This window comes from Acomys minous (genome assembly GCF_964271855.1).
Source record: "Acomys minous genome assembly, chromosome: 10".
Taxonomy (NCBI): Eukaryota; Metazoa; Chordata; class Mammalia; order Rodentia; family Muridae; genus Acomys; species Acomys minous.
In genome coordinates, this window is record NC_140491.1 from 24,137,174 (window position 1) to 24,150,575 (window position 13,402).

The 13,402-nt window shown below is 40.9% G+C and overlaps 1 long non-coding RNA gene across 1 annotated transcript in view; it reads right to left on the bottom strand.

The window, feature by feature from the left end:
* Positions 1 to 1,195: 1,195 nt before the first annotated feature.
* Positions 1,196 to 13,402, bottom strand: part of LOC311607024 — a 44,798-nt gene continuing 32,591 nt past the window's right edge. The window contains exon 3 of the long non-coding RNA XR_014782504.1: positions 1,196 to 1,427. This is a non-coding gene — a long non-coding RNA (uncharacterized lncRNA). The remainder of the gene's footprint in view (positions 1,428 to 13,402) is intronic.

The following is a 13,402-nucleotide window of genomic DNA, read 5'->3' on the forward strand; positions in this document are numbered from 1 at the left end:
AGGTCATTAAAAAAAAAAAAAAGACATTAAAAAACCATCAACCTACCTGGTATGAATTAGCTCCCGTTTGGTACTTGATGGCAGCCATCAGCTTCCAAGTGTCATTTCTTCGTATGTGGCCACTTGTAAGTGGCTCACAGTTAAGGCCAGATGCGGTAATGACAGGCTCAGGAAGTGCATTTCATACTCTGTGGTTCGCTCCGTCCCAAAGATGTTTATGAGCACTTAGAGAGGCAGCTTCCGGGCACAGGGAGAAAACATCACCATCATGCAGTATTATGATTCTAATGCCGGCAATTGGACAAGGAAGCATAAATGATAACAACCTGGGAAAAGGCCATCTCTCCTCATTTCCTGCCTGTTTGCCATGCGTGGCATTGACAGGAAGCGGTGGAAATCCACTTGTGTCTGTCCCTCTGTCTCTGTCAACACTGGCCCTGCTACAAATAGGTGTTCCTGGCTTCTTTTCTGAAGTTTCTTTGGTCCCTCAGCCCAGGGCTCCCTCCTTGCCCTCCTATGGTCCAGGCTGCCTTTTGGCTGCTTGAGTGACCTCTGCAAAACTCATAGAAAGTGGCCTGAGGCACTAACCCTGCCATTCCACAGTGTCTACCAGACATCCATTATAAATCTTCCAATCTTATGCCTTTTACTATAGTGTGCTTTTTTTCTATATCTCCTATAAATTTAATTACTCATGGTTGTAACTTGCCCTTGTCCTGAGAATGGTCTTCATTAAACTTCTATTCAAAGATTTTGAGTTTTTTTTTTAAACAACAGGAAGGAAAATTGAGGCCAGTAAATAATGATTTTTAAAATGCTTTAGAAATGATCAGAATGTTACGCAGCCAGTAAGATGGCTCAGAGGGTAAAAGCACGCGCTGCTACGCTGATGACCAGAGCTGAATCTCCAGGACCTACCTGGTCAGAAGGAGAAATGTGAATCTCTAGATTGTCCTTTGACTTTCACACATGTACCATGGCATATGCATGCCAGTGCCTACCCACTTCCACCCACACAAAATAAAAACAGGTGATAAAAGATTTAAAAATAGTCTGTTACATCAACAAGGATCCATACATGTTCATTTTTTTTTTTGGAAGCATGAGCCTTCAGGATTCAGTTCAAACACAACATGGCATCAGTCATTTCAATATACCTAAATTTACCTTTCTAGGGTCCCCCTTGCTGCTTGGTTTGCCAGGCTCCCTGAGAGCTTCAGGAGTCACGCATCTTGCTCTTGCATACTCTGTGTCTTCTTTCACTTCCTTCCTCGCCAGGCAGACATCCACGAGCGACAGCAGCCCACTAGCTGAAACTCGCCAAAGATGCCTTTACTCTTCTACCATTTGCTCCTCGAGCTGAGTGTTTCCTATTGTGTCTGTGGAGTAGTTGGCCAGTTCTCCTCTACCCCTGTGGCTGAGAGCTCCTGTGAGGAGAGAGAGAGAGAGAGAGAGAGAGAGAGAGAGAGAGAGAGAGAGAGAGAGAGAGAGAGAGAGAGATGACTAATGTCTCTGTGCCTAGCATAGGATTCCCCCACCCCCCACCCCGTGAATGTGTGTTGTGCTTGTGAAAAGCAGGGTCACACCTGTTTGATCTCTCCTTTCACAAACCCAAGGAGAGTCATTTTAGTTTCCACAACTACTACAAAAACCTATCTGCAGCCAGCCCGGAGCCCATTCTGTGGCTACGTACAGAAGCACCCATTATGATGAACTCTTCACAGCAGAACTCCTTGTTATTTTTTTTTTCCTGGTCCAGTATAACAAAGAGTCTTGACAAAAAAAAAATGTTCAGCTATGAGCCACTGGGTTTCAGATTTATTGTCTTCAGTTTCATAAAGACTATAGACTACTTCACCATTACCTCGTTTCGCCCTTAGATGGTGAATTGAAAGAGGCAGTGGGAGTGATACTACCCCTCCCAAAATAATAATCAGTACCACCCACTCTAATTCACTTTTTTGAAAAAGCGTAATCAAATTTGAAAACTTGATTTGTAGCAAAAAATTACTTGTGGAATACCTCACTGGTGAGTCTGTTCCCCCCCTGGTGGAATCAAAGCCCAGATATTATACTTACATGTTATCCCCATAAGGACTTGCCCAAGGTCTGGACCAGTGCCTTAGATAGTGCAGAAGGGGCTGTGGGTGTGTACAGGACATAGCTCAGTTGGTAGAATGCCTGCATTGTGTGCATGGAGCTCTGAGTTCAGTGGCCAGCACTGTGTGAAACTAGGCATGTTTGCAACCCCAGCACTCAGGACATGGAGGCAGGCTAAACAGAAGTCTAAGGCCATTTCTCAGCTACACAGGAACTTTGAGGCCAGCTTGGGATACTCGAGACTTAAAAAAAAAAAAGTCATGGGCAGTAGATGGTGTGTGTGTGTGTGTGTGTGTGTGTGTGTGTGTGTGTGTATGTGTGTGTGTGTGTGTATGTGTGTATGTGTGTATGTGTGTATGTGTGCTGCGGTGCATGTATACATAGTGTATATGTATGTTTTTGCAAGTGGCCATACCTCTTGTTAGGCAGCCTTTCAGGCTCACAGAGGAAGAGGATGCTGGCTCTCCTGATGAGACCTGACAGGCTGAGGTCAGATGGTGGGGGAGGAGCCCCCTCAGAGGTCTAGGGGAGGGGAATAGTGCAGAAGTGAGCAGGGCAAGGGGGAAGGGAAGATAGGAACAACAAGGGGGTAATAATTGGGATGTACTATGAATAAATTATAATAAATAAAGAATTTTAATAAAAATGTTTGTATAGTGTTGTTAAAGGGAAAGGAGACATTGCATGGTACAGAAATATGCACCAAACCCTCATCTTTCAGCATGGAAAAGTCACCCACAGCCAGGCACTGTTACATTTCAAATGTACATTGATCACAAATTTATAGCAGCTGTTTCCCTCCTTGAGTTTGATGGTCAATTAATACTTACAGAAAGACTGCTCATTTGTGCTGGAGTATACTGCAGTAGTGTCACCTGAGACATTTTTTCCCAGTTAGCAAGCATCATTTTTAATAAGGAGTCCATAAAATTGTTATCTTTGAATCAGAGAGATTATGTATATTGTTTTATTGCTGAAATTATATTTTTGTAATTAAAATATTCAGGAAAAAATAAATAAAATATCCAGGAAGCTTTTTTATGCGAGTTTTTAATTTTATTTATTATTTTTTAATTAATTTATTCAGATTACAACTCAATTGTTATCCCATGACTTGTATCCTCCCATTCCTCTCTCCCTTCCACTTTCACCCTATTCCCCTCCCCTAGGTCTAAGACTGAGGGGAACCTCCTCCCCTGCTATATGGTCATAGGCTATCAAGTCTCATCTTGGTAGCCTGCTTATTCTTTCTTTGAGTGCCACCAGGCCACCGCACCGAGGGTTTGAACCGTATGTGATGCTTTGAGTTGAGATGGTGTGTCTTTCACTGGGGGAACCTTAAAATGAACACGGGAAGACCTGACTTGAGCCCCTCCACTTTTATGTCTTGCATTTTCTCTCCCTTTCACCATATATGCTGATGTTACTGGCCGATAGAGATTAACAATATGCTAAGATGCTCATCATTTAAAATTTATATTCATATATATATATGGGGTGGTGTGTGTATGATTTGCAGCAGGGTCTCAGAAACAAGCATGTGCCCTTCACCAGGACAATACCAGAGCTCCACATCACTTGAGACTCACCAGCATCTCTAACATTCTTGCTTCACCCTATGTCAAAATTGTGTTCATCATGGCTTCCGAAACCAAGACTGCAAAGTCTTTCCAAAGAAAATACACCTTAAAGTCAAGCCTCATGCTAAACCAAGGAAGAATATTAGAAGTCACTATACAACAAACCAGATAAGGTCTAAAGGACTCTTGTGGGGATATTCATGGCTTTACCTGGCTAAGCGCTCCCTGTATCTGAGATAGCTTCTTTGTGGATGTGTCGGTGGCCAGAAGTTGGAAAAAGCCCTACTGGTCCTCTAAGTTAAAAATAGTACGCTGGGTTAGATTGTACCCTCAATGCTGTGACAGAATGCTCAACACAAAGCAGCTGGAGGGACAGAGTGCTTCCTCAGCTCACAGTTTGAGGGTACAGATCATTAGGTGGGCAGAGGCATGGCTGCAGGAGTTAAGACAATAGTCCTATTGCATCCACCGTCAGGAAGCAGAACCTGGTGAAACATAGCATTCAACTTAGTTCCTGATTTTTCCTTTTTTATTCAAATCTAGGACCCCACACTCACATTCAGGGTGGGCCTCTGCATCTTTGTTAAACCTCTCCAGAAACACTCTGCAGCATCCCCCAGCCCTGAGGTGTGTCTCCTGGGGGATTCCAAATGCAGTCAAATGGAGCACAAAGGTTAACCATCACAGTGCGAGCTTTAATACCTAAGCAGAACTTCTGTCAGCCAAATCTCTGTTTTAAGTTGCAACAGAGGTGTTATTTTTACAGTTGTTAAAATCAGAAGTGTACTCATAAAGAAAAGGTCAGTTTTGAAAGGGAAAATAAAACAAAGGAAAAAAATCAGAATTCAGAAACTTAATTATAATAAAGCCGACAGTGTTCATCTTTACTGCTGATTTATGCTTCCCACAAATAAAGACTGGTAAAGTGAAAGTTTTTATTTGGCCTTTATTATACATATTTGAGGATTTGTAGATCTGGTACTTGATTTGTTGGTCTGAGAGCAGCTTTGTATGGTCTGTAAATCAGCTTTGTGATGTGGCAAATCAACTGTGTCATAGAGATAAAGCTCAGGGGCTCAGGGAAGTTGAGGGACATATAAACGTGGTGGCCTTTAGACAAAGACTGTCCTGCATAGGACCAGTGGAAGCCACACCTACACATCGGGAGCATGAAAGTTCCTGTAGTTTTCTTTCCTTGTGATGAAAAATCTTAAATTATGGTTTACAAATTGGATTTCAGAGGCTAAAAGACAGTCCCATAAATATGGTCTGCATGGAAACTGGTATCTTAAGAGACAGGAAGATGTTGATGCTGCCAATATTGCAGAGCCTCATTGGCAGCTGGCACATACCATCTTCACTGAACTCTTTGTTGAAGCAATCACAGATCCCATCGACCACCTCTATCCCCTCATGGGGGAGTGCTAAAAAAATCTCCCTCTATTTGTTCTAAACCATTGACCTATTATTTCCCTGTTCTTGAGTTAGGTGATCATTCAGATTCATGTTTTGAGGAATAGTTGTAGAATATTGCCCATGGCCTCTGTTATAAAGGAGAAAGGATGTATATTTTAATGAAGGATGCAGGTGAGCCATGGCTGTCCACAGAGGGTGCACAGCTCAGTGCAAAAATTGTTTTGGAGGCCCTTGAACTTATAAATAATATGTTTTAATATGTATTTTTATTGAAAAATGAACCCATGAAAGATTATTGTCAGTTAGTACAAAGGAAAGTCAAATAGATCATGGATAGGAGCCACCATGGGGCTAATCTTATATGGTCCTGTGGAGAAATATCCTGCCAACAAGAAGAAACATTTTATGCATTCTTTTCAAGTCAGGGCTAGGTATAGTAGTCTAGGACAAGCCCATGAGGAGGTAGAGCTGATGTTCCTCAGAGCATCAAGTTAGCTTTATGTATGCAGAGGGTTGGGACATGTCATTGAAAGGGAGAAAGAAGCACACAGGGTACAGTAGAGAAGCTCAGGCCATTGCAAGAAGGCCATGCTAGTGACCGTCCCCAGGCATGGGTCCCCAGGCATACTGTTCACTGTCCATCTATCCTGGTCTCAGGTGCTGGAGGGAGATTTCTACTCTTACAGGGAAGTGTCCCATAGTAAATACCCTCTGGAGGTTAGGGTTTGGGACAAGGGATCCTTCACAATGGTCAGTAAGGGTCTTACACTCTCTGACCTGAGTCTAAGTCAGAGGCATAATAATGGTAGCAGCTGAAAAAGAAAGTATCTGGACCATTAAAAAAATTAGAATACAAACTGAAGAACAAAAGACTTGCTGTTAATCAAGTCTATTGTGTTCAACACCAGGAAAACTACGTAGCATGATCTACATGTATGGCGATTGCATCCATTGTCCTAGTACACCACACTGCTTTCTCTGAGAGACACGATGCTAAGTTTTCCTATTTTGTATCTCAGATTGCTCACCTTAGGCTTGCTGACTTCCAAGAACAACAGGCCTTGGAAGTTCAGTTAGTGGATAGTTATTAGCATTTGAGGAGAGGGGGCAGGATGGTCTTTGAGAGTCTACCTATGCTAGCTTCTTGCAGCCCAAATGAAGTACCTGACATGCATTCCTAGTGAAGAAAAGAGATATACTTTCACAGTCCTGGAAGGTCAAAGTCCAAATTGATATGGTGTGGTCCTGATGAGGGCTACCCCTATCTGTATCACTTCGTGGTGGATAGCAATGGCAGAGACTTATGGGAGCAGCCTGGTGACATGGTTTTTTAAGATTTAATTCTCTGTCTGTCTGTCTGTCTGTCTGTCTGTCTGTCTGTCTCTGTCTCTGTCTCTGTCTCTGTCTCTCTGTCTCTGTCTCTCTGTCTGTCTGTCTGTCTGTCTGTCTGTCTGACTGTCTGTCTGACTGACTGACTGACTGACTGACTGTCTGTCTGTCTATTTCTCTCTGTCTCTGTCTCTGTCTCTGTCTCTCTCTCTGTGTGTGTGTGTGTGTGTGTGTGTGTGTGTGTGTGTGTGTGTGTATGCGTGCGCATGTACAGGTGCCCACAGATGCCAGAGGTATCATATCCCATGGAGTTAGAGTTACATATCACCCAGATATGAACTTATCTCCTCTTCAAGAGAAATATGCACTGGTAACTGCTAAGTTGTCTATCAGGCTCCTGGTGACATTTTGACACTAGGGTGGGTGGGCCCAGCCTTGCTCCTTTTCTAACAATCCTCTCTGGGAAGCTGCCATGGCACATCATGTCCCAGGGACCTAAGCCTAACCCTTCCATTAGGCACTACTTGTAAAAGGTTATACAACACCTCCGAACTACCAAGCTGGGAACCAAGTCTCTAATCTAAAGACACCTTGAGGGGACACAATTAAACCATCACCGGTCTGTAGCAGAGTGATTGTTCTCACTGATCTCACAAGAAGGTAGAAGGCAGCATTTGAAGCAATGTACAGACAGCTTTCTGTGCACAATAAGAGACACAACCTGTATTAGGAGAGAAACAATAAGAATAGACAAAGGAAATGAGAGACCAGTAAAGACAGCAAGGAAGGAAATAGGGAAGGAAGAACTACATTGAATCTAAAGCACATATAAAACACATAGGCATATATGTCCACCAACTCTGGTTTGTTTGTTTTTTTTTTTATTCCTGTGTTCTCTCTAGTATGCTACCATGTCTCTCTTTCTATTCCATCAGTACATCTAAAGCAAGGTAGGTTTTTGTGGAGATATTCTAATGAACATAAAGAGCTAGCTCTTAAATGAATAAAAAAAAGGGGGGGCTTTGAAAGGAAAAATAAAAAGAAGAGAAAGGAGTAGGCTTGCAAGATTAGGAGCCTGGAATACTGGACTGTAGGAACTTAGAGTGGACTACTGTGAGACGAGGTACGGAAGCTCAGCTGGTATTCTGGGACTCTGTGTCAACAATATCCCAGGGTAAGATTCTGCCAGGATCGTATATAGAATAATCAAAGACTGCATGCAGAAAAGGCTCAGGCTTATGTGAGAGTTCAACAGAAAGGTGATGAGGCACCTAGGAAAACTATTTATAAAACAGCTCTGGTTCCTTTAAGAAATAGCAACTTATGTGAGCAGTGTTGATTAAGATGTATACTATGTGTTTTAGGTAAAGCAGATATGCATAATCCATATGTGTGCAGTATATACATTTTATGGGTACATAGTATATGCATTAAGTGTAATTTATATTTATATATTCCATGTGTAATTTTAAAATTGACCTCTGAAGTGAAGTTAAATTTTCTTACTTTATTAAAATATATATAATGAAGTCATTTGTCTTTGAAAATGTGTTTGTAGCCTACAAAAAGTCGATTGAATATGACACAGACTGTGCATGACCCATATTATTTATCTCACTTTGCTTTTATTTGTTTATGTTATTACTTCCATTCCCCTTTGCCCACTCTGCTTTTTTGTTCTGAAGTGTGGCAAAGCACTGTGGTACCCAGAATAACAAATAAATATACTTCATTCATTTTTTTTGTTGCTATATAAAATTGGGTTCTGTGCTAAACCGTGGTTTATCTGTTTGCTTGGCAATAAAAATTTGGTTCATTCCCAATATTTTGCTACTTCAAATCGTGTTTTCATAACATTATTATATAGTTATATGCATCTCTTGGTACATATGTGAATGAGTTTCTCTTGAGTATGGACAAAAAAAGAAATAGGATATTGATGGAAGATTCAAATGTCTGTCTGTGTCAGAGATTTCCAAATTACCTCCTGGAGGTGTGTGCCAGCCTCTTTACTTTAAAAAAAAACATATTTTTAAGCCAGACATGGTGGCACACCCTTTAATCCCAGCACTTAGAGAGAGGTAGAGACTGGTGGATTGGTATGAGTTCAAAGCCAGCCTGGTGTACAAAATGAGTCCAGGACAGCTAAGGCTACATAGAGAAACTCTATTTTGAAAAAAACGCAAATAAATAAATAAAATACATAAATTGTAATTGGAATAGAATTAAATCACTTACCCTCCCGCCCCCAGCTGTCCACCCAGCTACTCCGTCCTCTAGTTCTTCCTATGCACCTCTCTCAAGTTGGTAGCCTTTTTATCATTGATTATTATTGTTATAAGCACACACACATAACCTGCTTGTCAAGTTTTGTATATATAAAATGGTGGTCAGCTTTGGTGCTGACCACTCTGCATTGGGCAACCAATAAAGGGGCTCATCCCCGGTCATGCTAATTATTGTTCTCCTGGCAATCATTAGTGGCCTCCACTTCTTTGTCTACAGGTGTAACCCCACCAAATTTTCCACCTTCTACATTAGCATGTCCTCTGATGTTGCCATTGTTTAAGTCTTGTTTATGCAGCCATTTTTAAAAGATTCTGTTTCACAGCAGACTTTTTGGTGGTCCGGCTTTTACAGCCTTTCCATTGTCCTGGAATGTTCTCTGAGCCACAGATGCCGGAGTTGCAGTATAGATGTATCCACTGGGGCTGGGCTCCTCATGATCCACCTCCTCCCTGTGTCCAGTTGTGGTTTTCTCTGATGGTCTCCATTTGCTGTAAGAGAGGCATCTTTGACAACAGATGGTACCTACACTTATCTGTGAGTATACAGATAAGACTTAGAATGTAGTAAGAAATTACCCTGGTCTAGAAAAGTGATAGTAATAGAGTCTTTCCTAAGATCTATGGCCTAAAAAGCTGGCTATGTTTCCTCCTTCTTTTTTTTTTTTTCTTTTTTTTTTTTATTTATTTTTTTTATTAATTTATTCTTGTTACATCTCGATGGTTATCCCTTCCCTTGTATCCTCCCGTTCTTCCCTCCCTCCCATTTTCCCCTTACTCCCCTCCCCTATGACTGTTCCTGAGGGGGATTACCTCCCCCTCTATATGTTCATAGGGTATCAAGTCTCTTCTTGGTAGCCTGCTGTCCTTCCTCTGAGTGCCATCAGGTCTCCCCCTCCAGGGGACATGGTCAAAGGTGAGGCACCAGAGTATGTGAGAAAGTAATATCCCACTCTCCACTCTACTGTGGAGAGTGTTCCGTCCATTGGCTAGATCTGGGTAGGGGTTTAAGGTTGAGTGAGTTAACCCAGAAGCAGAAAGACTCAAATGGTATATACTCACTTATATCTGCATATTAGCCCAAGGGGCATGTCCCACGAAAGCCTTCACTTACCAGGAAACTGAGACAGAGGAGAGGACATTCTAGTGGGATTCTAGATGAGAGAATCATGGGAGAAAGGCAAAGTAGAAGGACCCAGAGGGTCCTAGAAGCCTACAAGTAGAACATTATGATAGGCAGATTTGGGCATAGGGGTCCCGCTCAAACTAAGGCACCAGCCAAGGACAATACAGGTGTTTCCTCCTTCTGAATGAGCCTTAAATCTAATTAGACAACAGTTAGGTTATCACCAACATGTGAGTGCCCCTTATTGCATCTTTAGGGAAATATTGCCATGCTGGACATTGTCATAGTTTATAGATATTGCAATAGCACAGTAGGACTATTTAAATGCTTCCTTTCCTTGGCAGCTCGCATAGTATTTTCTAGTACCATGGAAGCTAGGTAAAGTGAAAGAGGTGTTCAGGCTAGATCTAGCTTGAATCACCTTGTGTCTTTACTTAAGGTGTGAGATCTTCCACAATAGAGGCCTACCAATGGCCCCTGAGAGACAACCAAGGGGCTACGTTGGTTGCTTATATTGTTTGGAAAATCATGTGGACTATCCTGACCAGCTTTGGTTTGTCATGCCTGGTATTAGGTTTTTGTTAGTCTATGGTTCTTGTGAGGGACATTCCTTTACTATATGTATGTGTTGCATATAATTGTAGGTACATAAAATGATTACTTGAGCCTTTATCAAACAACCTTGATGTTATTTTCCCCTCGTTCCTTCTCATTTGTGTTGACCTCTCTTGATGTAAATGTTGTTTTTATTTCCTCATATGAGAGAATGAGATGAGAGTTGTTCCCAAGTTTTTCCAGCTCTTTCTGAACTCTTGCTGGCTGGTTCAACTCAGCATTCTGGCCTAAACAACTCTCGAAGCTGACGGAATCAAACTGGCTTCTCTTGGCTGCTGAGTGAATTGTTCTGCCTCTCCTAAAACTAATCCTGGCCATGTGTTTTAATATGGATCCTTATTCTCTAACTAGTTCTGCCTTCACCTGTATCTAGCTTGTTCTTTCTGCAACCTGCCTCTGTCAAACTGTCCCAGTAAGAAACTCTTGGTGAAAAACTCCCCCCTCTCTCCCTATGCTGCTCTTAAGTAGATTCTCTTTCCTCTCCAGTTCTCATGAGAGCTGGGTGTATCCTATTTCTGACTCATTGTTTCAAAATTTTCTCTGATTCTTCACTTTGCCTATCCCTCAATTAGACGTCACTTTTAAACATGTCTGCTTCCTTCTTTAAACCAGCCTTACCTACATTGTTTGGGATTACAGGTGTATACCAATTATATGTCTGCATTCCAGTTGGATCACATAAATCTAGAAGGTCTCTGGATGTGATGCCTTGCTAGAGCAGCCATGATGTTGGATTAAAATTCTTCTGCACTCATTCCTCACCAATTGGAGACCTTCTGATTTTTCTGTTTCCTACATCACATAACCAGTAGCCTGCTATTTCCCTCTTATCCTGCCCCCAAATACACATCTATGGTCTAGTTATACTTTCCTGATTTCTGTGGTTACTTCATGCTGTACACTCACATCTAAGGTGTTTAAGCTAGGAATGACAGATGAGTAAGAGAACAGGTGGTTATTGTAGGGAGGAGTTCCTCCCACTCTCTTGTTTCCAGAATAACTCCACTGAAATCAGGACTAAGAAAAGGCTGACCACTCTGTCTGTATTTCTTCAATATGATACTTGAAGTCCTAGCTAGAATAATAAGACAATTAAAGGAGACAAACAAAGGTATACAAATTGGAAAGGAAGAAGTGAAAGTATTGCTATTCACAGATGATATGATAGTGTACATAAGTGATCCCAAAATTTCTACCACAGAACTCGTACAGCTGATAAACACCTTCAGCAAAATGACTGGATACAAAATTAACTTTTAAAAAATCAGTAGCTCTCCTGTATACAAATGAAAAATGAGCTGAGAAAGAAACTAGAGAAACTACTGAATATCCACAAATAATATAAAGTATCTTGGTGTAATTCTAACCAAGTAAGTCAAAGACCTGTATGACAAGAACTTCAAGTCTCTGAAGAAAGAAATTGAAGAAGATATCTGAAGATGGAAAGATCTCCCATGCTAATGGATTGGTAGGATTAACATAGTAAAAATGGCCAGTTTACCAAAAGCAATCTACAGATTCAATGGAGTTCCCATCAAAATAACAACACAATTATTTACAGACCTTAAAAGATCAATTCTCAACTTCATATGCAAAAAACAAAAACCCAAGAATAGCCAAACAATCCTATACAAACTTCTGGAGGAATATCCGTCCCTGATTTCAATCTATACTACAGAAAAATAGTAATAAAAATCCCATGGTACTGGCATAGAAATAGACTGGTTAATCAATGGAATTGAATTGAAGACCCAGAAATAAACCCACACACCCATGGATACTCGATTTTTGACAAAAGGGCCAAAACAATACATTGGAAAAAAAGAAAGCATCTTCAACAAATGGTGCCGGTCTAACTGGATGTCTACATGAAGAAAAATGCAAATAGATCCATATTTATCACCCTGCACAAAACTCAAGTCCAAGTGGGTCAAAGACCTCAAAATAAAACCAGACATATTAATTCTGTTAGAAGAAAAAGTAGGGAAGAGCCTTGAACTCATGGCACAGGAGGCAACTTTCTGAACAGAATACCAACAGCTCAAAATCTAAGATCAACAACTAATAAATGGGATCCCGTGAAACTGAAAAAGCTTCTGTAAGGCAAAGGACACTGTCAATAAAATGAAAGGGCAGTCTACAGATTGGGAAAGGATCTTCACCAATCCTACATCTGACAAAGGGATAACATCCAAAAAGATATAAAAAAAACTCAAGAAATTAAACACAAACATACCAAATCATCCAATTAAAAATGGGGTTCAGAGCTAAATAGAAACTTCTCAATAGAGGAATATCAAAAGGCCAAGAAGCATTTAAAGAAATGATAAACATCATAAGTCATTAGGGAAATGCAAATCAAATTGACTCTGAGAGTCTATCTTACATTTGTCAGAAGTGCTAAGATGAAAAACTCAAGTGACATACATGCTGGCAAAGATGTAAAGTAAAGGAGACACTCCTCCATTGCTGGTAGAAGTGCAAACTTATGCAACCACTTTGAAAACCAATATGGTACTTTGTCAGAAAATTAGGAATAGCTCTCCCTCAAGACCCAGATATACCACTCCTGGGAATATACCCAATAGCAGCTTTATTCATAGTAGCCAGAATCTTGAAACAATCTAGAGGCCTCAACCAAAGAATGGATAAAGAAAATGTGGTACATTTATACAATAGACTACTACTAAGGTATTAAAAAGAAGGAAATAAGGACAATTGCAGGCAAATGCTTAGAACTAGAAAATATCGTACTGAGCGAGATAACCCAGACCCAGAAGACACACATGGTCTGTACTCACTCATAAGCAGATTTTTAGCCATATAATACAGGATAAACATATTAAAATGCACAGACCCAAAGAAGATACATAATAAGGAGGCCCCAAGGGAGGATGCTTAACTCTCACTCAGAAGGGGAAATAGAATAGACAGTGGAAGTGTTTAAAGAG